The 10,755-nt window shown below is 37.9% G+C and overlaps 1 non-coding gene across 1 annotated transcript; it reads left to right on the plus strand.

Moving 5' to 3' along the window:
* Nucleotides 1-7,953: 7,953 nt before the first annotated feature.
* LOC112780974 (small nucleolar RNA R71) lies at nt 7,954-8,061 on the plus strand. The gene has a single exon (XR_003191777.1). It is a non-coding gene; the product is annotated as a small nucleolar RNA R71 (small nucleolar RNA).
* The last annotated feature ends 2,694 nt before the right edge of the window (nt 8,062-10,755 follow it).

Consider the following 10,755-nt stretch of genomic DNA (forward strand, 5'->3'; position numbering starts at 1 on the left):
TCTCTACCTCCTCCTCTTGTTGCATTTCTTGCTTTAACTCCTCTTCTTCACCTTGGAGCTTCAAGTTCACTCTCTCACTAGGCTCCTTTGTTGCTTCTCCACATTCCACAATGGAAGTGCCTTGATCGCATAGGCTTAGGCGGGATGAGACTATGTTGCCAATGGCTTCTACCATGATAGCAATTTTTGCTCTTAACTCCTCAAAATTCTTTTCATCCTCCTCGTGTTGCATTAAGATATGATATTCAAGATCCCTTAATTCTAGCATAGAAGCTTCATCGGAAGGTGATGGTGGAAGAGAGGGTTCATTGTTTGGGGGAAAGGTATTATAGTTGGAAGGTGGTTCTTTTAGGTAGAGTTGTGGTGGAAAGTAGAGTTCATCTTGTGGTTGAAAGTTTTCATGTATTGGAGATGGTTCATCTTGGTAATAATATGAAGGGGGTGGCTCTTGAAAATGTTGATGTTGGAGTGGTGGTGGCTCTATGTGTAGTTCATATGGCTCATATGATTGTTGGCATGGTAGTATGGATTAGGGTCATATGAAGATGGTTGGTGAAAGGTGGCTTGTGAGTATGGTTGATGGTTATGTTGGGGATATGGCTCATAGGCATATGGTGGTGGTTCTTGGAAGTCACAAGAGGATTCACTATAGCCATTGGATTGATATGCATCATAGAATGGCTCTTCTTCATAGTGCATTGGTGGAGGTTGTTGCCAAGAGGATTGATCATATGCATATGGCTTCTCCCACCTTTGGTTATCCCATCCTTGATGCACATCTTCATTGAAGTTCCCATTTCCTACAACATAGTTGTAATCACACTCATAGCCAAAGTGAGAATTCATAGTGAAAACTGAAAATAAGAAATAAAAAGCTAACAAGAAATAATGAAACAAAGAGCTAAAACTAACAAAAACTAACAAGCAATCCAAAAATCAAACTATTCACAATATTCACATATATACAATAACCAATAACATAACACCATTGCAACTCCCCGGCAACGGCGCCATTTTGATGAACGAACTCTTGACGGTTTAGAATTTCCTCAAATGAATGAAATCTCGTTGTAAAGTATAGTTTCCAAACCAATCAAGAATCCTTACATGCAAAAATTTTGGTTGTCACAAAGAACAAACCCCAAATAAGAATTAACCAGAGTATTTTGGACTCCGGGTCGTCTCACAAGGAATTGCAATAAAGTGGTCAATTATTGGCTATGAAGGATGTAAGGGGGGTTTGGTTGATTAAAGGGGCAATAAAATAAATGACAAGAAAAATAAAGAGAGCAATTAATAAAAAGAGAGACATTCATGGCAAAGATTGAGATCATAAGTGGTGTGCGAAATCATGATCATTCCATTCCTTGGTAACGACGCTAAAAACTCAATACGCACGTTCATGATCTTATATCTGTTTCATAACTTCGTACAACTAACCAGCAAGTGCACTGGGTCGTCCAAGTAATAAACCTTACGTGAGTAAGGGTCGATCCCACGGAGATTGTCGGCTTGAAGCAAGCTATGGTCACCTTGTAAATCTCAGTCAGGCGGATTAAATTGTATTAAGAAATTATAGTGGATGAAAATTAAATAAAATATAAAATAGGATAGTGGTACTTATGTAATTCATTGGTGAGAATTTCAGATAAGTGTATAGAGATGCTTTCGTTCCTCTGATCTCTGCTTTCCTGCTGTCTTCATCCAATCAATCCTACTCCTTTCCATGGCAAGATGTATGTTGGGCATCACCGTTGTCAATGGCTACTTCTCGTCCTCTCAGTGTAAATGGTCTAAGATGCTCTGTCACGGCACGACTATTCATCTGTCGGTTCTCGATCATACTGGAATAGGATCTATTGATCCTTTTGCGTTTGTCACTACGCCCAGCACTCCCGAGTTTTAAGCTCGTCACAGCCATCCCTTCCCAGATCCTACTCGGAATACCACAAACAAGGTTTAGACTTTTCGGATCTCAGGAATGGCCATCCATGGGTTCTAACTCATACCACGAAGACACTAATAACTCGGACTCGGTCCCCTGTATTAGATATCCAAGAGATATCCATTCAATCTAAGGTAGAACGGAAGTGGTTGTCAGGCACGCATTCATAAGTTGCGAATGATGATGACTGTCACGATCATCACATCCATCGTATTGAAGTACGAATGAATATCTTAGAAGCGGAATAAGTTGAATTGAATAGAAAAACAGTAGTACTTTGCATTAACCTTTGAGGAACAGCAGAGCTCCACACCTTAATCTATGGTGTGTAGAAACTCTACCGTTGAAAAATACATAAGTGAAAGGTTCAGGAATGGCCGAATGGCCAGCCCTCACAAAAGTCTAAGATAGCATAAAACTAATCAAAGATTATCCGAAGATAGTAAAAAGTCCTATTTATACTAAACTAGTTACTAGGGTTTACAGAAATGAGTAAATGATGCAGAAATCCACTTCCGGGGTCCACTTGGTGTGTGCTTAGGCTGAGCTTGAAGTTTACACGTAGAGAGGTCATTCTTGGAGTTGAACGTCAGTTTGTAACGTATTTCTGGAGTTGAACTCCACTTTGCAGCTTGTTTCTGGCGCTGAACGCCAGACTGCAGCATGGAACTAGTGTTGAACGCCAGTTTACGTCGTCAATCCTTATTCAAAGTATAGACTATCATATATTTCTGGAAAGCCCTGGATGTCTACTTTCCAACGCAATTGGAAGCGCGCCATTTGAAGTTCTGTAGCTCTAGAAAATCCACTTTGAGTGCAGGGAGGTCAGAATCCAATAGCATCTGCAGTCCTTCTACAACCTCTGAATTTGATTTTTGCTCAAGTCCCTCAATTTCAGCCAGAAAATACCTGAAATCACAGAAAAACATACAAACTCATAGTAAAGTCTAGAAATGTGAATTTTGATCAAAAACTAATAAAAATATAATGAAAAATAATTAAATCCTACTAAAAACATACTAAAAATAATGCCAAAAAGCGTATAAATTATCCGCTCATCACAACACCAAACTTAAATTGTTGCTTGTCCCCAAGAAACTGAAAATCAAATAGGATAAAAAGAAGAGAATATACTATAAATTCCAAACTATTAATGAAACATAGCTCCAATCAGATGAGCGGGACTTGTAGCTTTTTGCCTCTTGAATAGTTTTGGCATCTCGCTTTATCCATTGAAGTTCAGAATGATTGGCATCTATAGGAACTTAGAATTTAGATAGTGTTATTGATTCTCCTAGTTCAGTATGTTGATTCTTGAACACATCTACTTTATGAGTCTTGGCCGTGGCCCTAAGCATTTTGTTTTCCAGTATTTTCACCGGATACATAAATGCCACAGACACATAACTGGGTGAACCTTTTCAGATTGTGACTCAACTTTGCTAAAGTCCCCAATTAGAGGTGTCCAGGGTTCTTAAGCACACTCTTATTTTTGCTTTGGACCTTGACTTTAACTGCTCAGTCTCAAGTTTTCACTTGACACCTTCACGCCACAAGCACATGGTTAGGGACAGCTTGGTTCAGCCGCTTAGGCCAGGATTTTATTCCTTTAGGCCCTCCTATCCACTGATGCTCAAAGCCTTGGATCCTTTTTATTACTCTTGCCTTTTGGTTTTAAGGGCTACTGGCTTTTTGCTCTTGCCTTTTTGTTTTAAGAGCTTTTGGCTTTTTCTGCTTGCTTTTTCTCTCTTTTTTTTTTCATTTTTTTTCGCTATTATTTTTTTTTCTACAAGCTTTGTTTTCACTGCTTTTTCTTGCTTCAAGAATCATTTTTATGATTTTTCAGATTATCAAATAACATGTCTCCTTGTCATAATTCTTTCAAGAGCCAACATATTTAATATTCTTAAACATCAAATTCAAAAGACATATGCACTGTTCAAGCATTCATTCAGAAAACAACAAGTATTGTCACCACATCAAAGTAATTAAACTAGTTTCAAGGATGAATTTGAAACCATGTACTTCTTGTTCTTTTGTAATTAAAACATTTTTCATTCAAGAAAGGTGATGGATTCATAGGACATTCATAACTTTAAGGCATAGACACTTAAATACTAGTGATCATGAAGACAAAAACATAAACAGACATAAAGCATAAAAATAAAAAAACAGGAAAATAAATGAACAAGGAGATTAAGGAATGAGTCCACCTTAGTAAAGGTGGCGTCTTCCTCTTCTTGAAGAACCAATGATGCTTTTGAGCTCCTCTATGTCTCTTCCTTGTCTTTCTTGCTCCTCACTCATAGCTCTTTGATCTTCTCTAATTTCATGGAGGATGATGGAGTGTTCTTGATGTTCCACCCTTAATTGTCCCATGTTGGAACTTAATTCACCTAGGGAAGTATTGATTTGTTCCCAATAGTTTTGTGGAGGAAAGTGCATCCCTTGAGGCATCTCAGGGATTTCATGGTGAGGAATTTCCTCATGCTCATGTTGAGGTCCATGCTCTCTTGTTTGCTCCATCTTTTTCTTAGTGATGGGCTTATCCTCTTCAATGAGGATGTCTCCCTCTATTTCAATTCCAGCCGAATTGCAGAGGTGACAAATAAGGTGAGGAAAGGCTAACCTTGCCAAAGTGGAGGTCTTGTCAGCCACCTTGTAGAGTTCTTGAGGTATAATCTCATGAACTTCTACTTCCTCCCCAATCATGATACTATGGATCATGATGGCCCGGTCTATAGTAACTTTAGACCGGTTGCTAGTAGAAATGATTGAGCGTTGAATGAACTCCAACCATCCTCTAGCTACTAGTTTGAGGTCAGGCATTCTTAGTTGAACCGGCTTGCCTTTTGAGTCAATTTTCCATTGAGCTCCTTCCACACATATGTCCATGAGGACTTGGTCTAACCTTTGATCAAAGTTGACTCTTCTAGTGTAGGGGCGCGCGTTCTCTTCCATCATTGGCAAGTTGAATGCCAGCCTCACATTCTCTGGACTGAAATCTAAGTATTTCCCCCGAACCATGGTGAGCCAATTCTTTGGGTTCGGGTTCACACTTTGATCATGGTTCCTAGTAACCCATGCGTTTGCATAGAACTCTTGAACCATTAAGATCCCGACTTGTTGAATGGGGTTGGTTAGAACTTTCCAACCTCTTTTTTGGATTTCAAGTCAGATCTCCGGATACTCATTCTTTTTGAGTTTGAAAGGAACCTCAGGGATCACTTTCTTCTTGGCCACAACTTCATAGAAGTGGTCTTGATGAACCTTAGAGATGAATCTCTCCATCTTCCATGACTCAGAGGTGGAAGCAATTGCCTTCCCTTTCCTCTTTCTAGAGGTTTCTCTGGCCTTAGGTGCCATAAATGGTTATGGAAAAACAAAAAGCATTACTTTTACCACACCAAACTTAAAATGGTTGCTCGTCCTCGAGCAAAAGAAAAGAGAAAGAAGTAGAAAAAGAAGAGAATGGAGGAGATGGAGGGAGAAGTGGTTTCGGCCAAGTGGAAGAAAAGAGGGTTGTGTTGTGGGAAAATGAAGAAGGAATGAGGGGTTTATATAGGAGTGGGGAGGGGTTAGGGTTCGGCCATTTAGGGTTAGGTTTGAGAGGGAAATTATTTTGAATTTAAAGGTAGGTGGGGTTTTTGGGGAAGAGAGGATGGATGTGAGTGGTGAAGAGGTGATGGGAAAGAGTGATTGAGTTGATTGGTGAGGGGTATTTGGGGAAGAGAGTTATGAAAAGGTGTGAAGAGGAGAGAAGAAGTAGGTGGGGCTCCTGTGGGGTCCACAGATCCTGAGGAGATCCTATGGGGTCCATAGATCTAGTGGGGCCAAGGACTTTAATCATCCCTGCTCCAATTAGGCGTGTAAACGCCCTCTGTAGGCAATCCTGGCGTTTAATGCCAGATTGCAGCATGTTTTTGGCGTTAAACGCCACTTCCATGCTTGTTTTGGGCATTCAACGCCAGTCTGCAGCATGTTTCTGGCGTTGAACGCTAGTTTTCCTCTGGGGTGCATTCGTGGCATTTAAACACCAGAATGCTGCTTGTTTCTGGCATTTAACGCCAGTTTCATGCTCTGTTCTGGCGTTAAACGCCAGTAAGCCCTTCCTCCAGGGTGTTCTATTTTCAATGCTGTTTTTCATTCTATTTTTGATTTTTCAGTAGTTTTTGTGACTCCACATGATCATCAACCTAATAAAACATGAAATAACAAAGAGAAAATAAAATAAAAATGATTAAATAACATTGGGTTGCCTCCCAACAAGCGCTTCTTTAATGTCAATAGCTAGATAGTGGGCTCTCCTGGAGCCACACAGGTGATCAGGTCAATTTTATAGACTCTCAACACCAAACTTAGAGTTTGGATATGGGAATTCAACACCAAACTTAGAGTTTGGCTGAGGCCTCCCAACACTAAACTTAGAGTTTGATTGTGGGGGCTTTGTTTGACTCTGTACTGGGAGAAGCTTTTCATGCTTCCTCTCCATGGGTACAGAAGAAGATCCTTGAGTTTTAAACACAAGGTTATCCTCATTTAGTTGAAGGATCAATTCTCCTCTGTCTACATCAATCACAGCTCTTGCTGGTGGCTTGGAAGGGTCTTCCAAGGATGATGGATTCATCCTCCTCCTTCCCAGTATCCAGGATTATGAAATCAGCAGGGATGTAAAGGCCTTCAACCTTTACTAGCACGTCTTCTACTTGTCCATAAGCCTGTTTTCTTGAGTTGTCTGCCATCTCTAATGAGATTCTGGCAGCTTGTACCTCAAAGATTTCCAGTTTCTCCATTACAGAGAGGGGCATGAGGTTTATCCCTGACCCAAGGTCACATAGAGCCTTCTCAAAGGTCATGGTGCCTATGGTACAAGGTATTAAGAACTTTCCAGGATCCTGTTTCTTCTGAGGCAATGTCAGTTGATCCAGATCACTCAGTTCATTGATGAGCAAAGGAGGTTCATCTTCCTAAGTCTCATTACCAAATAATTTGGCATTCAGCTTCATGATTGCACCAAGGTACTTGGCAACTTACTCTTCAGTAACATCCTCATTCTCTTCGGAAGAAGAATACTCATCAGAGCTCATGAAGGGCATAAGGAGGTTCAATGGAATCTCTATGGTCTCTAGATGAGCCTCAAATTCTTTTGGTTCCTCAGAGGGAAACTCCTTGTTGATCACTGGACGTCCCATAGGGTCTTCCTCACTGGGATTCACGTCCTCTCCCTCCCTTACAGGTTTGGCCATGGTAATCAATTCAATGGCCTTGCACTCTCCTTTTGGATTCTCTTCTGTATTCCTTGGGAGAGTACTAGGAGGGATTTCAGTGATCCTTTTACTTAGCTAGCCCACTTGTGCTTCCAAATTTCTAATGGAGGACCTTGTTTCATTCATGAAACTTAGAGTGGCCTTAGATAGATCAGAGACTATATTTGCCAAGCTAGATGGATTCTGCTCAAAACTCTCTGTCTTTTGCTGAGTGGGTGATGGAAAAGGTTTGCTATTGCTAAACCTGTTTCTTCCACCATTATTAAAGCCTTGTTGAGGCTTTTGTTGATTCTTCCATGAGAGATTTGGGTGATTTCTCCATGAGGGATTATAGGTGTTTCCATAGGGTTCACCCATGTAATTCACCTCTGCTATTGCAGGGTTCTCAGGATCATAAGCTTCTTCCTCAGAAGATGCCTCTTGAGTACTGTTGGATGCAGCTTGCATTCCATTCAGACTCTGAGAAATCATATTGACTTGCTGAGTTAATATTTTATTTTGAGCCAATATGGCATTAAGAGTATCAATTTCAAGAATTCCCTTCTTCTGAGGCGTCCCATTACTCACAGGATTCCTCTCAGAAGTGTACATGAATTGGTTATTAGCAACCATGTCAATGAGTTCTTGAGCTTTTGCAGGCATTTTCTTTAGGTGAATGGATCCACCTGCAGAAGTATCCAATGACATCTTAGCTAATTCAGACAGACCATCATAGAATATATCCAGGATGGTCCATTCTGAAAGCATGTCAGAAGGACACTTTTTGGTCAGTTGCTTATATCTCTCCCAAGCTTCATAGAGGGATTCACCTTCTTTCTGTCTGAAGGTTTGAACATCCACTCTAAGCTTACTCAGCTTTTGAGGAGGAAAGAACTTGGCTAAGAAAGCCGTGACCAGCTTATCCCAAGAGTTCAGGCTATCTTTGGGTTGAGAGTCCAACCACACTCTAACTCTGTTTCTTACAGCAAACGGGAAAAGCATAAGCCTATAGACCTCAGGATCAACCCCATTGGTCTTAACAGTATCACTGATCTGCAAGAATTCAGTTAAGAACTGAAAAGGATCTTCAGATGAAAGTCCATGAAACTTGCAGTTCTGCTGCATCAGAGAAACTAATTGAGGTTTCAGCTCAAAATCGTTTGCTCCAATGGCAGGAATGGAGATGCTTCTTCCATGTAAATTGGAATTAGGTGCAGTAAAGTCACCAAGCATCCTCCTTGCATTATTATTATTTTCGGCTGCCATCTACTCTTCCTGTTCAAAAATTCCTGTAAGGTTGTCTCTGGGTTGTTGTATTTTAGCTTCTCTTAGTTTTCTTTTCAGAGTCCTTTCAGGTTCAGGATCTGCTTCAACAAGAATGTTCTTGTCCTTGCTCCTGCTCATATGACAAAGAAGGGAATAACAAAGAAAATATGGAATCCTCTATGTCATAGTATAGAGATTCTTTTGTGTGAGTAGAAGAAGAAAAGAGGAAAAACTCGAACACAGAGAGGGAGGTGGTGTTCGAATTTTTGGATGGGAGAGAAGTGTTAGTAGATGAATAAATAAATAGAAGGAGATGAGAGAGAGAATTTAGAAATTTAATTAAAATAAAAATTTAAATTGAAAGTTAGATTTCGAAAATTAAAGTTGAAATTAAATTAAAATTAAAACAATTAGTTAATTAAAAAGGAATTTTGAAAAAGGAGAGAGGGAATTTTCGAAAATAAGAGAGAGAGGATTAGTTAGGTAGTTTTGAAAAAGATATGATTGAAACAAAAAGATAAGATTGATTGAAAAAGTTTTGAAATTTGTTTTTGAAAAAGATATGATTGAAATTTAAAAAGATATGATTGAAACAAAAAGATAAGATTTGAAAATCAATTTTAAAAAGATAAGAAGTTAGAAAAGATTTTGAAATTGAATTTGAAAAAGATATGATTGAAATTTTAATTTGAAAAAGATTTGAAAAGAAAATTAAAAAGATTTGATTTTGAAAACTAAAGTTGATTACTTGACTAACAAGAAACTAAAAAGATATGATTCTAGAGTTTAAAGATTGAACCTTTCTTACTAGGCAAGTAACAACTTAATATTTTTGAATCAATCACATTAAATGTTAGTAACTAATTCAAAAATCATGAACTAAAATTAAGAAAAAGATTTTTGAAAATTAATTTGAAAAATTTTCGAAAATATTAGAAAGAAATTTTGAAAAAGATTTGATTTTTGAAAAAGATTTGCAAAAGATAGAATTTTTAAATTGAAAATTTGATTTGACTCATAAGAAACAACTTGATTTTAAAATTTTTTTGAAAAAGTCAAATCAAATTTTCGAATTTGATGAGAAGAAAAAGGGAAATATATTTTTGAATTTTTAATGAAGAAAGAGAAAAACACAAAATTGACTCAATGCATGAAAATTTTGGATTAAAACATGTGATGCATGCAAGAACACTATGAATGTCAAGATGAACAGCAAGAACACTTTGAATGTCAAGATGAACATCAATAATTTTTTTTTTTTTGAAAATTTTTAAGAAAAGAAAAACATGTAAGACACCAAACTTAGAAATTTTCAATAATTAGACACTAACAAGTTAAAAACGCATATGAAAAATAAGAAAAGACACAAAACGAGAAAATATGAAGATCAAACAAGAAGACTTACCAAGAACAACTTGAAGATCATGAAGAGAACTATGAATGCATGAATTTTCGAAAAATGCATAAGTTTTTAGAAAAAATGCAATTGACACCAAACTTAAAAATTGACTCTAGACTCAAACAAGAAACAAAAAATATTTTTGATTTGATGATTTTATTAATTTTTTTGGATTTTTGTATATTTTTATTTTTTTGAAAACGTATAGGGAAAAGGAAGCAATGAATTCAAAGTCTTCAATCAAGATTCCAGGAATCATACCAGGTTAGTCTAAAGCTTGATGGCCAGCCAAACTTCAGCATACCATTTTGAAACTTTAAAATTCATTCTTAAAAATTTTAAAATAATTTTCAAAAACAAAGGGAAAATTTTTTTTTTTGAAAGATTTTTGAAGAATTTTTTTTTGAAAAGAAAACAAAAAGAAAGTTACCTAATCTGAGCAACAAGATGAACCGTCAGTTGTCCAAACTCGAACAATCCCCGGCAACGGCGCCAAAAACTTGGTGTGCGAAATCGTGATCATTCCATTCCTTGCTAACGGCGCTAAAAACTCAATACGCACGTTCATGATCTTATATTTGTTTCACAACTTCGTACAACTAACTAGCAAGTGCACTGAGTCGTCCAAGTAATAAACCTTACGTGAGTAAGGGTCGATCCCACGGAGATTGTCGGCTTGAAGCAAGCTATGGTCACCTTGTAAATCTCAGTCAGGTGGATTAAATTGTATTAAGAAATTATAGTGGATGAAAATTAAATAAAATATAAAATATGATAGTGGTACTTATGTAATTCATTGGTGAGAATTTCAGATAAGCGTATAGAGATGCTTTCGTTCCTCTGATCTCTGCTTTCCTGCTGTCTTCATCCAATCAATCATACTCCTTTCCATGGCAAGC

The sequence above is a fragment of the Arachis hypogaea genome, chromosome 19 (genome assembly GCF_003086295.3).
Source record: "Arachis hypogaea cultivar Tifrunner chromosome 19, arahy.Tifrunner.gnm2.J5K5, whole genome shotgun sequence".
NCBI lineage: Eukaryota > Viridiplantae > Streptophyta > Magnoliopsida > Fabales > Fabaceae > Arachis > Arachis hypogaea.